This window comes from Delphinapterus leucas, chromosome 3 (genome assembly GCF_059928025.1).
Source record: "Delphinapterus leucas isolate spDelLeu-1000000601 "Yukka" chromosome 3, BTC_Dleu_Yukka2, whole genome shotgun sequence".
NCBI classification, from domain to species: Eukaryota; Metazoa; Chordata; class Mammalia; order Artiodactyla; family Monodontidae; genus Delphinapterus; species Delphinapterus leucas.
In genome coordinates this window covers 82,589,296-82,607,070 of record NC_143131.1, presented here as the reverse complement: position 1 = coordinate 82,607,070, position 17,775 = coordinate 82,589,296, and the positions used below count along the sequence as shown (strand labels likewise).

Genomic DNA, 17,775 nt, shown 5'->3' with positions numbered 1-17,775 from the left:
GTGTGTGACAATTCCACAACTGAGATATTTTAATGTAAATATTATAAAATACATACAATAAAATATACAGAATGATAATACATGATATAAGATAGAAAGTAAAAACCCTCCTCCCCACCCTCCAGTCTTCCAGTGGTGCAACTGTAAACACAACAGTTTCTTTAAAATACTGAAATTTAAAGAGTGGATATATGTACATGTATAGCTGATTCTTTGCTGCACACCTGAAACCAACACAACATTGTAAATCAACTAGACTTCCACAAAAATTTTTTTAAAAAAGAAAAATATACTGAAATTTATAAATATTCTAACAAGTCACAAGGCTATATTTCTTTGGTATTGGTTTGTTTTACATAGTGTTGAGATACATTTAAAATATTAAGCATCACTACTGTTAGAGTAGGAGTGAAAATTTTATAATGAAATACAGTTAACCCTGGGTTGCCAAAAGCCCATTTTCTTCATATTTTATATTTATTCTCCCTCATTAAAATAATATTTCTCAGTTAGGTTTTTATTAGTAAGAACCTGCTGTATAAAAAAAAAAATAAAATTCAAAAAACATAATAAAAGTATACGTTTAGACAGAAAAAAATATAATATTGCTCAAAGCATATACTACCCGTATTGATCACCAAAATTTTATTGTCTTATCTTACAAGTGTAGCACATATATAATTAAGCAGTTGGTAAACCTGTAGAGATTGAGCACAAATAAGGCCCACAAGGTACTGCTGTGTAATGTATCTACCAACAGGTTGACTAGGGCAGTTGTTACATTTGACTGCAAGAAGAAAATTAACTGGTTTCTGTTCATTGCTGTGATTAAACAAAGAATGGGTTCCTTTCTTTCATCTTCAGAGACTAGAGATTCTGAATGCTTTTTATTTGCAGTAGGTGACTGGATAAGTTTCTAAGAACATGGTACTGCTGCCCCTTAAATTAGAAATTTGGCAAAACTCAAAATTATATCACCCAGTAATAAACTACTAAGAAGGATCAGGCAAGAAGCAACTATCCGAATACAAAAGGCTAAATAGGCCTTTCTTCCAGATGCTACTTCTACATTTACCTAAACTATGTAAAGAGATATGAAGAGGCCAGTGGCTGTCAGTAGAATACAATATGCTACTTTTATCCAGTCTTTGATGTGTGATCTTTTTCTAAGCATGTATGACTCTGTTTGAACACCAGCCATGTGTATTGCCATGTACCCCAAGGTAGAAATTATTCCTTCTTGGTTGGCATTTAATAAACCAACCCTTGTGCCACTGCCATCAGTGCTATATAAAATTAACTGTTTCAGTGGGGTAAAATCAAAGGCTAGCTGGTATAATACAGTAATGCTGATGGTCACAATCCAGGATTTATTTAGGGAAAAAATAATCAATAGCATTAATATTATCAATTTCACAACTATTAAGGTAAAGAAAAAGTTCCAGTGAACTCCATACTCAGTTAAATATTCCTGATAGCCTATGGATTTTATAATGACTAATCGTCCCATTCCTAGGAAAAGTAATGGCCAAACAGAGTACAATGACTTTGTAAGATAACAAAGTCTGGACCCTTTTGTATATTTTCTCCTAACCTTTGGACAAACCATTGCAGTCCCTAAAATAAAACCTCCTACTCCAAAATCCATTGCTCCTATCACATAGAGCTCAGTTTTGGCAAATCTTCTGGAAAAAAGTGGGAAGTCCACAGCCAAAATGGCAACAGCAATAAATGCACTGTTAATTACACGGAAACAGAGATGGCTGGGACTGACTTCCAAGAATTTTTCAAGGATTTTCTAAACAGGCATTCTGGCATAGAAAGTTCTCCCGCAGTATATTTCATAGAGCAGCCCTGCCCCCAAGATAATTACAACGAGGCCCTCGAGGAGGACAAATGAAGAGAAAATGGTCAAAGTGATCACTAGAGGAACTATTAGGAAAGCAAAGTGAATGAAGAATAGAGTTCTCCAGGTATGTGAAGAAGAACATAAATGCTGTGAGAGAATGATCAGGAGCCTTCTACGATACAGAGTAGAGGACAGAAGACATTTTTTCTTCTTCCTCACGTGCTCCTGGTGGTCTCGGTGCCCCGCTGTAGAGAGCCATGTAAGCTTCTGCCTTCCAAGCAGTGCTTCCAGCTGGTGCAGCTATCTCAGCTTTTGACATGCCTTCCTCACCAAGCTTAATCAGTACTAGCTTTGGATTTAAAGTGAGAGATGTGTGACTCTTGCTTTCACCTGAATATTTAGAAACATTTGTAGGGTTATTAATTGGCCTAATTTCAATATTGTGTCCCAGGGAATAGGGAGGCCTGAGGAGAGGGAGAGAGATGGGGGAACTGCCTGTTGGTGGAGCAATCAGAACACACACAACATTTGTTGATTGTTTGCCATTTTATATAGGTGTGATTGGTGGTGCCCCAAAACAATTGTAATAGTATCATCAAAGCTCACTGATCACTGCTCACCATAACAAAAGTAATAATAATGAAAATGTTTGAAATATTATGATAATTACCAAAATGTGAGAGACTTGCAGTCAGCACATGCTGTTGGAGAAATGGTGCCAATTGACTTGCTCGACACAGGGTTGCCACAAAGCTTCAATTTGTAAAAAAAGCAATATCTGCAAAACACAATGAAGCAAAGCACAAGAAAATGATGTATGCCTGTGTCTACATTTATTTATCTCTATTGTTTTTTCATCCCAATTTTTTTCAGCTAAATTCTTAAAGATGAGTAGGATGTGTAAGTAATCACAGGCTCAAAGTCCTTTGCTTCACATATTTATTTAAATTAAAAATACTATTAGGAATCATTAATTTGAAGACATAATTGACATATTTTGTAACTGAGTACTAATTCGTTCTGTCAGTGGTTTGACAAATTATTGGCCTTACTCCATATTAATCTTTTTTTCAAAAAATTTTTATTGAAATATAGTTTATTATTATTATTATTATTATTATTTTGCGGTATGTGGGCCTCTCACTGATGTGACCTCTCCCGTTGCGGAGCACAGGCTCTGGACGCGCAGGCTCAATGGCCATGGCTCACGGGCCCAGCCGCTCCGCAGCGGCATGTGGGATCTTCCCAGACCGGGGCACGAACCCGTGTCCCCTGCATCGGCAGGCGGACTCTCAACCACTGCGCCACCAGGGAAGCCCTATAGTTGATTATTAACTCTAGTTAATAAATTTGTTTCTTACAGGAGAATTTGTGATTCTGAAACATCTTCATTTTTACTTACGTGTGTCACTACAGTAAGTAAAAATATTGTGCATGACAGTCAGGTTTCACACTATTACAGAAAACAATTACAAATAAGGAAAGGAGGAAGCCTAGAGTGATCCCTGTAGTGATAGGTTGGAATGAGAGTTATCAATGTGATTACACACACACACTCACACAAATGGGTAGACATAGAAATATATAGATGTACATGTTCGTATGTAGGAACAGTATCTAATGGCAGTGAGCACAACTACCATCCAAACCTTGCTTTCTAAATACTATTTTCCAATAAAAAAAATCAGGGCTCCTTGGAAAAATCTTGTGAGGTTAGGTGAATTACAAGGTAAGCCTAGAACATCAGGATGCTAATTAATGAAGTGCTCAAAAATATGGTAAAGTCATAAAAAAAGACACTAGCACCAACGTGAAGATCTCAGTGGCCAAATCTGGGACAATTTGAACAACAAAATAAATAACGATATTCATTTTTGAACAGTTTATGATAAATTATGGATATACAAATTATGGATAAACTGTGGACTAATATAAATATTCATGATCCTCCTTATAAAAATGAATAATTGAAAAAAATAATGGAGAAGAGCAGGTCTTTCTTAAAGTAGAATGTAGAAGGAACAATGGAAATAGGAAATTTCCATTAGGCAAATACCAGAGAAAGAAATATTGTATACAAGATCCATTGATGATGCTAAAGTTAGTGGGTGAAAGTGTCATAAGAAACAGACTATTTGCGTCTTATTGTATTCAAGGACACTGAAAAATTTGTTGAGGAAAGAATGAATAAGGCTTAAATTGAAGTATTTAGATGTTATTGTTAAAATGATTATGGGAAAAAAAATTTGATCAATGATATGGTACTGTACTAGTATAATTAGGCATGAATATTTGGAAATCTTTAAGTAGAAAAATGAAAACTCACTGCTATGGAAATACTGTGAACAAAACTGCAATCTGTTAGATGCCTGATCCTAGGTTTTTTTAGATCAACAACTTCGTGATGGATTGTGAAGTGGTAAATATTAGAAAATTGTGAAATCAAACTTTCAACCTCTGATTTACAGCTTTTGTTTGACAGTTTTTGGGCATTTGGTTCTAGTTTTCTGTGCGATATATTTTTGTAAGACAATATCTTTCTATCACCTCCATTTTTTAAACATTGCAAATGAAAAAAATAATGTATGCAGGGAGTTGCTCTCCCTTTCATCAAAACTATCTGAAAGAAAAATGCATTGGAATAAAATTAATTAATTATATCTGAGAGTTAAAATACATAGTAAACCTTTCTTTAGAATATATGCAGATTTATATTTAATAAAGAAAAATAATTAAAAATGGAGGTAATATTAATAAACATATTTCATTCTCTCCAGACAAGTAAAATGAAAATTATCATAGGGAATTTGTTTAAAAGGATGTATTTTATTTGTTTCCATAAGAAAATACTAATCAATGAGTTATACCCAAAGTAAGCTCTGTTTTAATCTAGGGCAGCTCATGTAGTATGAGAATGTTCTAACAGAAGACTTAAAGGAATAAGCCATATATAAAAGACTGTAGATATTAAAATATTTAACCCAATTTCCAGAGGGGAAGTCCAGTACCTTGAAATCTTACTGAGTATATAAACAGTAAAAACAATTTCTTATGGAATTAAAATAAACTATAAGTTCTACTACAAAGGAGTAAAAAGGAGAAGGAAGAAATAATAAAAACTGAACAAAATATGTTAGAAAATTGACAAAATGGCAATGGATAAATTAATCAACAGTTACAAAACAAGGCTCCACATGACATTTTTCCTTAATATAGAATATTTTATTTATATTTCATATAAATTATTAGATTTACTTCATAAATTATCTCACTGCATGCAGTATCTCTTGTCAACCTTACACAAAATGTAAGCTAAACCACACATTTGATGCTGTTACTCCCTCGTGAAAAACTTGTACAGTCTCTCTTTGTCCTGAACAGGCTCAGCAAAAAAGGTTTCTATTTTTGGCTTAAATCCATTGTTCAGAGACCATATTGGCTCAGCATGAAAGTGTGCTTTGATCAGTGACAAAATAATTAAGCCTGTTTGGTTTATTTGAGAAGGTAGTGATAGTATTAGTGCAAGTTTATGCCGTCTTTGTCCTTCAGGCATGGATTTTAGCTCCTTACCAAGGGAAACATAGCCTATCATGTTTTGGATAAACCCTAGTTAACTTTCAAGCTTCCATCTCCAGGAATGCCCTGTTTGGAACTATATCACATGTGGCACCCCACACCTATCAGGCTTCATACCTTGGCTTGTGATCTGCACTCAGTGTAACATAGCCTTATCACAAATATCCTAACCCATCTTTCTTTCACTTCAACTTCGCCCTTCCCAGCAAACATTTTTGCCCAGCTAATTCAACTTATCTTTTTTTTTTTAACTTTTTATTTTGTATTGGAGTAGAGTTGATTAACAATGTTGTCCTAGTTTCAGGTGTACAGCAAAGTGATTCAGTTATACATATACGTGTATCTATTCTTTTTCAGATTCTTTTCCCATTTAGGTTGTTACATAATATTGAGCAGAGTTCCCTGTGCTATACAGTAGGTCCTTGTTGGTTATCCATTTTAAATAATATTGTATGATATCGCTTATATGCAGAATCTAAAAAAATGGACACAAATGAACTTATTTACAAAACAGAAACAGACTCACTGACTTAGAGAAAGAACTTACGGTTATCTGGGGGAAATGGTGGTGGGGAGGGATAGTTAGGGAGTTTTAGATTGACATGTTAACTTATCTTTTGATCACAGCTTACACAGAGCTCATATTACTTGCTATTTTAGTTAACAAACAGAGTACCTACTGTGTGCTAAATACTATGCTGGACTCTGGAGGTAAAGCTGTCAAAAATAGACTTTTTCACCATCCTCATGGACCTTGCAGTCTAGAAATAATGAACTTATACAAGTAATTATACGTTTATACTTGTGATAGGTTTTATTAATGGCAAAGGTCATATAAAAAACATTCTAAAACCTTCCAGGGTATGCTAAGAGTCCCTCCTCTATGCTTACATATTTTTTCTGTTTTCTCACTGTAATAATAGTCTTTCCTGGGGCAGGTCTAAAGTACTGAATATAGTGCTTCAGCCCTAGTAGGTGTTTAATAAATGTCTCTTTAACTTAAATATGTGAAATGATCATCCATAAATCATCAGTAAATTGACTTCCTTGATGCCTTGTTAATAAAAATATTTATGAGGGCTTCCCTGGTGGCACAGTGGTTGAGAATCCGCCTGCCGATGCAGGGGACACAGGTTCGTGCCCCGGTCCGGGAAGGATCCCACATGCCGCCGAGCGGCTGGTCCCGTGAGCCATGGCCACTGAGCCTGTGCGTCCGGAGCCTGTGCTCCGCAACGGGAGAGGCCACAACAGTGAGAGGCCTGCGTACCGCAAAAAAGTAAATAAATAAAAATAAAAATATTTATGTCTCAAAAAAGTCTTTGCAGATGATACATTCATTTTCACTTAAGTGAGTTTTCACTCTTCACTGAGACCTTGGTGGAAAAAAAAAATTGCCACTTCTACCCTATGCTGTTTTCCCCCTAAGTGAAACTTTCTATTAAAGACTGGCTTATACAGTTCTCAAGATATGGACACCTGGAGCATTTTAGGTAAAAAAAAAAAAAAGCATGTCAGGACATAGCAATATCTGGAATGGCTTTTTAAAAAATTATTTAAATGTGATTGGTTTATTGCCTGAGGCTTTAGAGACAAATATCTGAAAGAATATGGATGAACTCTGAACATTTATTGAGGTTTCTTCACTAATTTATTAGACGATATCAGAAAATGGGCTCCACTGTAATTACAAAGTCTGTTCAGGGTTGCCATTGGCTATCATTGGTTAACTAACACAGAAAGTAAAGAACATTATATACATTTCTCTAAAAAATGAACCCTAACCTCCACCATGCCCAAGTGGACTAAGGCATGCAGGCAACTCAGCAAGAGAGTGGAATGAAATCAGTTCAGCTTATTAATAACATGGTTCAGAATATGATCAAATATTTGCCTGATATTTAATTGGTTCTTGCTTCTATCTCCGTATTTGGAAAAGGTCTCAGACCAGGAGATAAATCTTGTCCCTTAGAGTATTAGGCAGAAACTACACATACAGTAGTTGGCACATTTCCCACAGTAATAGGACTGTTTTTCTATGGTGTTTTCATTTCGTTGTAAAATTGAGCACTTAGGGCACACCAAAATTTAGTACTGAAGCAATACAGAACCTAACGTGCTGCAAGATGTAAGCTATTCAAGTTAGCTATAATTAAAAAAATTTTTTTAAGTGTATTGAATATTAGGTGAAAATGTTATATGATAAAGTTTAGCATATTCTGATTAACGTGGCAGGTAATATATTTAGGTACTATATTGACAGTTATTGTGGTCATTTGATGAAAAAGGCACACAAACCAAGCATATAATGAACAAATATACTAAGAGAAAATCTCTGACATATATGTTGGCCTTCTAAAATACTTAATGCAACTTGCATAATAGTTTGAGAGAAATGTTGAGCTTCTAATGTACAATGAAGATTTTATTCTGATCTGAATAGCAGAAGTCACTTTTTAGATTAATTTTTAACAATGTTTCCAGAAAGACCTCTTAAAATAATATATATACATCCATGGAAAACATTTATGTATCTTTTCTGGCCCTACCTTGAGTCTCCATGCTCTAGATTTCACCTACACTCAGTACATCTCACGCAATAAACCTGAGCCTTAGATTTTTGCTCTCTCATTTGCTTAATGAATTTTTTTCTTTAATTCACTGTGAATTATGATATTTGGTCAGTTTTCTCACTGATATTCTATTTGACGGACTCAATAAAATCTAACTTCTCTTTCATTGCTTCATAAATAAAAAGTTAATCAAAATAAATAAATAAAAAGTTAATCAAATATTAATTTAGTGCTTGTTATGTGCTAGTCACATACATAGTTTTGACAGGCCAGTCAGGGAAACCATGGAGGCATACAGTGACATGCTACCTCTTCTGGAGATGATTTTTGCAGATATACTGTGTTGTACATTGTAAACATGTACAGCTCACATCATAGTCTTCATACCAGTGTCATTCAATAAGGAGTCTTTATCAAAATTTCCTCTAGACATTTTTTAACGTATGAATTCTTGAGGATCTAGTTCAGAGTTACATAATCACAATTTCTGGGGATCATTTCTGACCATACTTCAGTTAAGGACCACTAATTTTTATTGTGGCCCCATTTATAATCACATATATTCTTATATATTTCTTGTGTGTATTATATATTTTTTATAGATAAAGTTTTTAAAAAATTTATTACAGTATAGTTGATTTACAATGTTGTGTTAGGTTCAGGTGTACAACAAAGTGATTCCGGTATTCATATACATATAGTCATTCTTTTTTAGATTATTTCCCTGTGCTATACAGTAGTTCCCTGTCGGTCATCTATCCTATATGCAATAGTGTATGTGTGTTCATCCCAAGCTCCTGATTTATCTCTCCCCACAGTGTTTCCCCTTTGGTAACCATAAGTTTGTTTTTGATATCTGTAAGTCTGCTTCTGTTTTGTAAATAAGTTCATTTGTATCATTTTTTTAAATTAGATTCCACATATGAGTGATATCATATGATATTTGTCTTTGTCTGACTTACTTCACTTAGTATGATAATCTCTAGGTCTGTCCATGTTGCTGCAGATGGCATTATTTCATTCTTTTTATGGCTGAGTAGTATTCCATTGTATATATGTACCACATCTTCTTCATCCATTCATCCATCGATGGACATTTAGATTGCTTCCATGTCTTGGCTATTGTAAATAGTGCTGCAGTGAACATTGGGGTGCATGTATCCTTTTGGAGTATGGTTTTCTCAAGATATATGCCCTGGAGTGGGATTGCTGGATCATATGGTAGTTCTATTTTAGTTTTTAAGGAACTTCCATACTGTTCTCCATAGTGTTTGTACCAATTTACATTTCCACCAACAGTGTAGGAGAGTTCCCTTTTCTCCACACCCTCTCCAGCATTTATTGGTTTGTAGACTTTTTAATGATGGCCATTTTGACCAGTGTGAGGTGGCACCTCATTGTAGTTATGATTTGCATTTCTCTGATAATTAGTGATGTTGAGAATCTTTTCATGTGCTTTTCGGTCATCTGTATGTCTTCTTTGGAGAACTCTCCATAAGTTAAATTTTAATTATGCACTTTAATACCACATTTATATTTTGGAACTAAAGTAGTTAGTGTAACATAGTTGTCAAATTATTTCATGTGTGTTAGAGTCCATTACACAACTAGACTGCTAGTATCTTGCAGGGGAGAGCATAGTTTATGCTACTGAAATATCTAACCAAAATTTCAATTCTGTTTTCCCTTAATAATTTTTCTAGATCGATTGACGTACTTTTCGTAGTAATGAACTATATTCACCCTCCCGCTTCTCTGTCCAATTTCTCTCCCAAGGTGACACTCTTATATGTAGAGATTAGAGCTCTAGAGCAAGAGCATACTGCCTCACTAATTAGTGGGATTCTAGGCAAATTTTCAAGGGGAAGAGAGCAATAGCTATTGATCATCACTCTTAGAATATTTACATAGTTGATATCCAGAGTATTTGAAGGTCCTGCACTGAGAAAAAAAAGCTAAAGTTCTACCACTGTGGTTGAAGTATCAATATAGTGGGTAATAGGCTATTTTTGGTACCATTGGCACAGAAGAAATAAATCTAAGCTCTAAAGTGTTTTTAAGGTTTTGAAGAGTTCTTTTTCCATGAATGATGAGGTGGGCAAGTCTGCCCCAGAAAAGTTTGCAGATCCTCATTCCTTTGTGCTTACTATTACAAAATCACTTTTAATAACAAACAACATGAATATTAAGGTCAAATATTTAATAGTACATCATAGGTCAGGACTTGTTAAGTGCTGTATAGGCACAGTCAAATTTAATTCTGACAATATGTGGTAGACACTGTTATAGCTTTTATATTATGAGTGTTTTTTCTTATGTAATATTGACATGAATTTTATGAGAGTAATTGGTCATAAATCATAGATTCTCTGAACTCATTCTACAAACATTCATTGAGCCCCTTTATAAGTAGTATACAGAAATAATGATGACAAACACTTGAGGCAGCCTGAAATATGTTCAATACCTTTATCTCATGAATCAGCCACAACAGTGTGTTCATAAAAGAAAAGCTGTGTGGTGATATATGTTGGTAAATGTGGCTCACTTCCTTTGCTTCAGTCATTTGGGAAAAAAAAGAGAACTCAGAATTGGTATCAAAACTGAACATAAGGATAAATCAATATAAAAATTTACAGAGTAAATGATTGGATGTATAAATCTTAATCAGAATAATCTGAGTGGGGTAATTAGAGAAATTGGGTGGGGATTTAGGTGAAACAGTATTTGCTGTGACTTATTAATTGTTGAATCTGGATGCTTGGTGTATTTATATAATTTTACATAATAAAATGTTAAAAACTAGAAAAAAGATAGATCGATGTGTAATTTAAAACTCTGATGAGTTCACAAGCAACCAAATAGTTGTTTTGTCTTAATATGGTAGTTCAATTCAGCAAATGCATGAATTTCTCTTCCTCAATCAAGATGCAATTAGCAACCATGAAAATATACAATTTTCCATTTGCCTTTGCCCACCTATAATAATTGTGCCTAATGGCCATCTAAATTATTCATTTTATATGGTGAACAAGTGATTATTCTTAAAACAGATCCTGTGCTCTTTTAAATTGCTTTTCTTCATTCTCCAGTTGGCCCAGACCATTACTGAGTTAACTGTTTCTTAATGAAAATACTGCCTCACTGAACTTTGCTTTGTCTGCGAATCAGAGGAATAATTTGAAATTCCTAAAGTTCAGAACTGCATCTCAAAATGAGATGGCAAAATGCTAAAGTTTTGTATCTTTTCACTAATGGCCTTTTTCTGAAATGCATTTTCCTTTTCTCTAGAAACAGAACACTTTCAGAGGATATACTTAATATCTATAAACCTGGATACAAATAGTCTGTGTGCTGATGATTCTAGGAAGTTAATTTTATCTATTAAGACATAAACAGAACTTATAAAATGAATAGAAACAGGCAGTATGAGGGTAGAGGGGCAAAAAGAAGGCTTAGAATAAGGCTTTTACTTCCTTCTTTCTGCCCCCGCCCCCCAGCACTTCCTGTAGAGGAGAAGCTACAGATCAAATTGCTTGAGTCCAAGGCATTGATAGGGTGATACATTTTAGAAGGTGAGATCATTGTGCTAAAGCTGTGGTGCTTCCTCCATTCTTTCATATTTTCCATTTGCTTTGTGTACCATCCACTTTGGTATGGTTAAGGTTTGCCTAGGTGGGCTGTTGGCTGTGCATATCTGATGATCTCACTTGCCCTGCTACTTTGATTCCTGTTAGGGAGGCAGATGAAGCAAATAAAGCCCAAGTTTAAGAAACAAGGAAAGTAAGGGCTTCCATTAAACTATGTTCTGCATCACAGCCTTTACCAGACCTGTTTCATGGTGTGACTTTAACTTATATGCTAATACCCTGGAATTTTAATTTGTATATTGTTTCTTTTGTATATCCATCTCTTCGTGTGTGTGTGTGTTCAAGTGAGGACCATCAGAGGTGATTGGTGAGATGTTCCTGGTATCCTGGGTCAAAATAACAAAACTACCAGCAGAAAGCCTTAATTCTACAGACTGTACATGAACACTTAGCAATGGCATAATTTTAACACTATATTATTTTTTGATTTAAAGGCTGAAGACTTGGTTTATTTTATGAAATTATTTCGGAGAGCAAATAATTATTTTTAAGCTTGTGGGCCTGACTCAATGGCTATGTAAACAGTTGGTGCAAACCTACCAAATTAGAACTTGAAAGTTACAAAATCCAGAAAGATTTACTTTTATACCACCTGTGTTTTCTTGAGCTTCTGGTTGACACAGCATGTCTCTAAGATATGGAAGTCCCTTCTCCTCCTTTGTTCCCTTCAAGTGCCAGGAATTGATTTTCCAGCCAGCAGGAGCATCATGCCCATCTGTGTCCCTTTTCATTTTTGCCTTTCCCTTGACTTTACCTTATAGTTAGTCAGAAATCAATCACATAACCCCAACAGTGTCAAAACTGTAGTATTCTAAATGTCTCAGCTATGCACCTCCAAACTTCCAAAAACCCCCTATTTTTATGATCAAGGACATATATATGCCTAATCAAGTGCGTTCATACAGAGACACTCATTTAGCTAAATTATTATGTATTATAATCAAAAAGTAATTATTTTAATGCAAAATTTTTTACTATAGTGATAAAATAAATATTCATATAATATTTAAATATGAAGTGAAATTAAATAAACATGTAGACACAATTTATTATAACTCATCAATGTAATAAATTAGCATCCTTTGAGTATACAACTTTTAAATGAGAGTCTTTCCCTCTCCTTTGATAATACAAGAAATGAATTTAAACTTTCTTTAAAATAATAAATATGAAGGCATAATCAAATATAAAGTTTGACTTCTAAACTTAAATTTTTTAATCCATAAACATGCTCGCTTATTGTTAACCAGAACAATTGCCTGAGAAAATAGACTTGAAATAAACATTTTATCAACTTATGTGGATAATAGAACAGGCATACCTCAGATGTATTGCAGGTTTGGTTCCAGACCATCACAATAAAGCAAACATCGAGTTAAAGAAAGTCACACAAATGTTTTGGTTTCCCAGTGCATATGAAAGTTAGGTTTACACTGTACCATAGTCTATTAAGTGTGCAAGAACATTATGTCTAAAAAAATCAATGTACACACCTTAATTAAAAAATACTTTATTGGGCTTCCCTGGTGGCGCAGTGGTTGAGAGTCCGCCTGCCAATGCAGGGGACACGGGTTTGTGCCCCGGTCCGGGAAGATCCCACATGCCACGGAGCGGCTGGGCCCGTGAGCCATGGCTGCTGAGCCTGCACGTCTGGAGCCTGTGCTCTGCAACGGGAGAGGCCACAACAGTGAGAGGCCCACGTACCGCAAAAAAAAAAAAACTTTATTGCTGAAAAATGCTAACCGTCATCTAGTCTTCAATGAGTTTAAGTGTAGTAAAACAAAGTATGCCTGTACTGAAAATCCTGTGATGGACAAACGTATTGGACTGTTGAAGGTACTTTGTGGACTTATATGGGGTAGGATGTATTCTAGGAATGGGGATACAGCTATTAGATTTCAGCTGTCTCAGATATACCAAAGCCATGGATAAATGAAATGTACTGGTGGAAGGCATAAATGCAGAGCAGAGGGAGCCACAGCTGCTAATTCCAGTGTCTCAAAATATGATACTAAGTCTTTATCTGTAAACCTACTACAATTGCTGAGTAGGAATTTATGCTTTCTGCTTATGTATCTTCTGATTTCAAATAAACCCTGAAAAAGTCATAAGTCTGCACTTTGTAATTGTGATATGTCCAATTTTGTAAATGTTGGCAAAAAATTTTTTTGGAAAACCTTTGTATAGACTAACTCTATGGAGGCAAAGTTAGACATATCTTTCAGAGGAATTCCATCAGTAAATGTGTTGATACCAACATTTTATTATAAATTATTGATTTGATCAATTCTCCACTTAAAATCTTTTAAAGTTTTTCTGTAGTCCACCAATTAAATACTGATTTCTCAGCAAGCCATTTTCTCTCCTCCACAATATAGGTACAACCTCCATTAAATCCTTATATCCTTCTTTTCCCATGTTTGCAAGTACCTTTCATCATACCACTTTCATCTACTCTTCCATGTTTGTTTCAAGACCCATCTCAAGTGTTTTATTCTTCAGAAAGCTGTTTTTCCCCCTGACCCTATATTTGGATTTTATCTTTCCTTTTTCCTGAAGCACCAGGGGATATTTACCTTCTCAAGTGACACTTAAGTCATTTTGTTCAATGCTCACAGAATTGCTTGGGTATTCCATAGACAAAGGGGACATTTTAGTCTCAGAGCATACCTGGCTTTGGCTTGGAATATCAGGGTGTTTTCAGTGTTGTAGGTATGATGGAAAGTAAGAGAACTAATGTTGTTGAGTACTTATTCAAAGCTGGGTGTTTGGTTTTATCACTGAGAAATATTCAAGTTGTTTTTTGTTTGTTTGTTTTTGCGGTACGCGGGCCTCTCACTGTTGTGGCCTCTCCCGTTGCGGAGCACAGGCTCCGGACGCGCAGGCTCAGCGGCCATGGCTCACGGGCCCAGCCGCTCCGCGGCATGTGGGATCTTCCCGGACCGGGGCACGAAGGCGGACTCTCAACCACTGCGCCACCAGGGAAGTCCTCAAGTTGTTTTTTATTCTTCCAGTGTTTCATAGTTTTAATGAAAACAACCGGTATATTTAAGCTTTAAGAACTTTATATATATTGCCAGAACAATATATATTGCCAGGAACCACCTGTCAGAGAAAATGATATTTGACGTGTGCATCTCATATCCACTCATTTGCATGTTGCCATGCCCATGTCAGCTGGGAAACCTATTGTAAGTGTAACTTTAAAGCATTAAACAAAATGACAGCTGTTAGCTGTAATACGAAGAAAAAATTATAAGGGTTGTTCTTGGTTCTTTTTCTGATAGTGCTAAAAACAGTTGTATGCCTGTTGTTTGTGAAAGAGCTGTTATTTCAGAGGATTGTCTTTTATTCTATGCAGTGATTGATGTCAGCTCCAACAGCTTTCATTGGATCAAAGCACTTGCTTCCAGCCTATCATCCTTCCATTTACTCCATGCATAGGTTCCAGAATCATCTTCTTAAAATACATATTGATCATTCTATCTCTCTGCTCAAATGGTTTCTCATGAATTTTAGAATAAATTCCACTTCCTTACCAATCCATTTAAGAATCTCTATAATCTAAATCTAACCTAGCCCTTGATCATTATTTCTCTCTTACAATCACTCTATGTTGGACAAATTTATTCCTTATCAAAAATATTTTGAAGCTGTATCAGTCAGGGATTAATCCAAGAGATAGAAAAATCTCTAGGTTTTCTAACAAGAAAGATATTCAGTACAGGAAATTAAGTGACTCCAAAACTGATGGAAATGCTGAAGGCCAAAAACCAGATTCTAACTCAGGGTCCAGGAATAATTTCCACAATGAAGAGATGATTCACTAGGGCAGCCTCTTCCTCTGAAGCCACCACAGAAGCTAATGTCAGAATCAAAAGTCCCTACCAGAAATGACACCTGACTTTCAGAAAACTGAAAAATGGGCTATATGGAACAGAGCTGCAGAGAAAGTACCACCAGTGCTGGGCCGAAAATGGTCTCTGCTGTATTTCTGCCTTTCAGTCATGTTTTTCATCATCACTTTGGGGAACACCAGTTTCTCCTTTGGGGAGGGAATACAAAGTTTCTGGGAGACAGTGGTTGTCCTTCAGAAAGTTTCTTTTTCTGATGTATCAGCATTTGATTGAGGTCCTCAAATGTTTATCATATAATTTTATTTAGAAGCAGAGAAAATGTCCTTTGGTAAAGGATTTAAAAGACAGATAAAGATAATTTGAGATTGAGAGTTTAGATATCTGAAAATCTAAATTTATCTCAATGGATTTAATTTCTGTTCCTAATAACAGAGCAATTTGGGAAAGATCATTTGTGATTTGGCCACTTTATACATGTTATCTCATAATCTTTTCAAGCACTTTCCATCTACTACCCTTGTAGGTATTCGTATTTCAACTTAATAATCTCTGAAAAGTAAAAAGATTTTCTCAAGTTTAAAGAGAAAAGGGTAGCATTCAAAGTTAATTATGACTGCCATCAATGCTCTTTCTTCTATAAAATAACACTCATTTTTTATGTTTAAATTTATGCCAGTAGAAAACGTTAAAAACTTATTGTGATTTTTGCATTGTTTAAAACTGTGGAAGGAAGGTAAATGGAAATAAACATGTTCCAGTTAAACTCTATAAAAAGGTAATTCTAAGTATATATTATTGTGAAAGAACAATTTACATTATTTAAATGGTGGAGAGAGGATTATTTGGCAAGTATTCAAGTTACTCATAGGGGAAAAGCAATAGTATTTCACATTGCGGACAATTATTGTTACAATGTGTACTTTTTTTCCCCTTAATAATTACATGTTCCCTCATGTCACATCTGCACAAGACAGAATAATTAATGTACATTAGCTCATTGTGGAAGGGATGTTTGGTTTTAATTAACATTGGACCATAAGAAGGGCAATTTACTTTATATTACCATTCGTTATTTGATGCACACATACACATACATACATACAGAGTCTGCAAAGAAAGGCAACTATGTGAAATGTTAGAAAGCTTCTCAATCTGGAGTTACACTAAGCCTAACTAAAAATATACAAAATGTTTTTGCAGAATAATTCCTTTCTTCTCTTTGATGTTTTAGACAGTTGTGTGGCATTCTAATGTAAAATGATTTAAAGCCAGAAGTTGGTTATATAGTGATTATTCCAGAAGTGAACTGGACAATCAACAAAGCTCCTGGTGTTCATATGGCAAGAGCAGTAATGCAGAACTCACCGGAGACTAAAATCACAATGCAGGGACTTCCTGGTGGCGCAATGGCAGGCAATAAGAACCTGCCTGCTAATGCAGGGGACGCTGGTTCGATCTGTGGTCTGGGAAGATCGCGCTTTCCACGGAGCAACTGAGCCCGTGCGCCACAACTACTGAGCCTGCTCTCTAGAGCCCACGCACCACGACTACTGAAGCCCGCATGCCTAGAGCCCGTGCTCTGCAACAAAAGAAGCCACCATAATGAGAAGCCCGTGCACCTCAAGGAAGAGTAACCCCTGCTTGCCGCAAGTAGAGAAAGTCCGCGCGCAGCAATGAAGACCCAACGCAGCCAAAAATAAATAAAATTAAAAAAAAATCACAATGCATATTCATTTCAAATTATAACTTAAAGAAGCAGGACTGATACCTCTGACTTGTCTAATACATTTTTTTTTTTTTTTTTTTTTTTTTTGCGGTGTGCAGGCCTCTCACTGTTGTGGCCTCTCCCGTTGCGGAGCACAGGCTCCAGATGCGCAGGCTCAATGGCCATGTCTCACGGGCCCAGCCGCTCCACGGCATGTGGGATCTTCCCGGACCGGGGCACGAACCCGTGTCCCCTGCATCAGCAGGCAGACTCTCAACCACTGCGCCACCAGGGAAGCCCTGTCTAATATATTTTGATGAAAAAGAAGTTTATCTTATAATTGAGTGAAGTGTCAATTAAACTTTTTAATATACATAGGAATGCATTTAGATTGCCTGTGTGATAAACTACAGTAACCTTATTCCTTCATCAGGAGGATATTGACCATGTGTATCAGTTAGCTTTTGCTGTATAGCAAATGACTCTAAATCTTAGTGGTTTAACTGCTGAGTCTATGACTTGGCAGTTGGGCTGGCCTTATCTGGGCAGTTGTTCTTGTCTTGGTGGG

The 17,775-nt window shown here is 35.7% G+C and overlaps 1 pseudogene; it reads right to left on the bottom strand.

Annotated features, from left to right (window-relative positions):
• Positions 1–634: 634 nt before the first annotated feature.
• Positions 635–17,775, bottom strand: part of LOC111187971 (glucosaminyl-phosphatidylinositol-acyltransferase PIGW-like) — a 102,076-nt pseudogene continuing 84,935 nt past the window's right edge.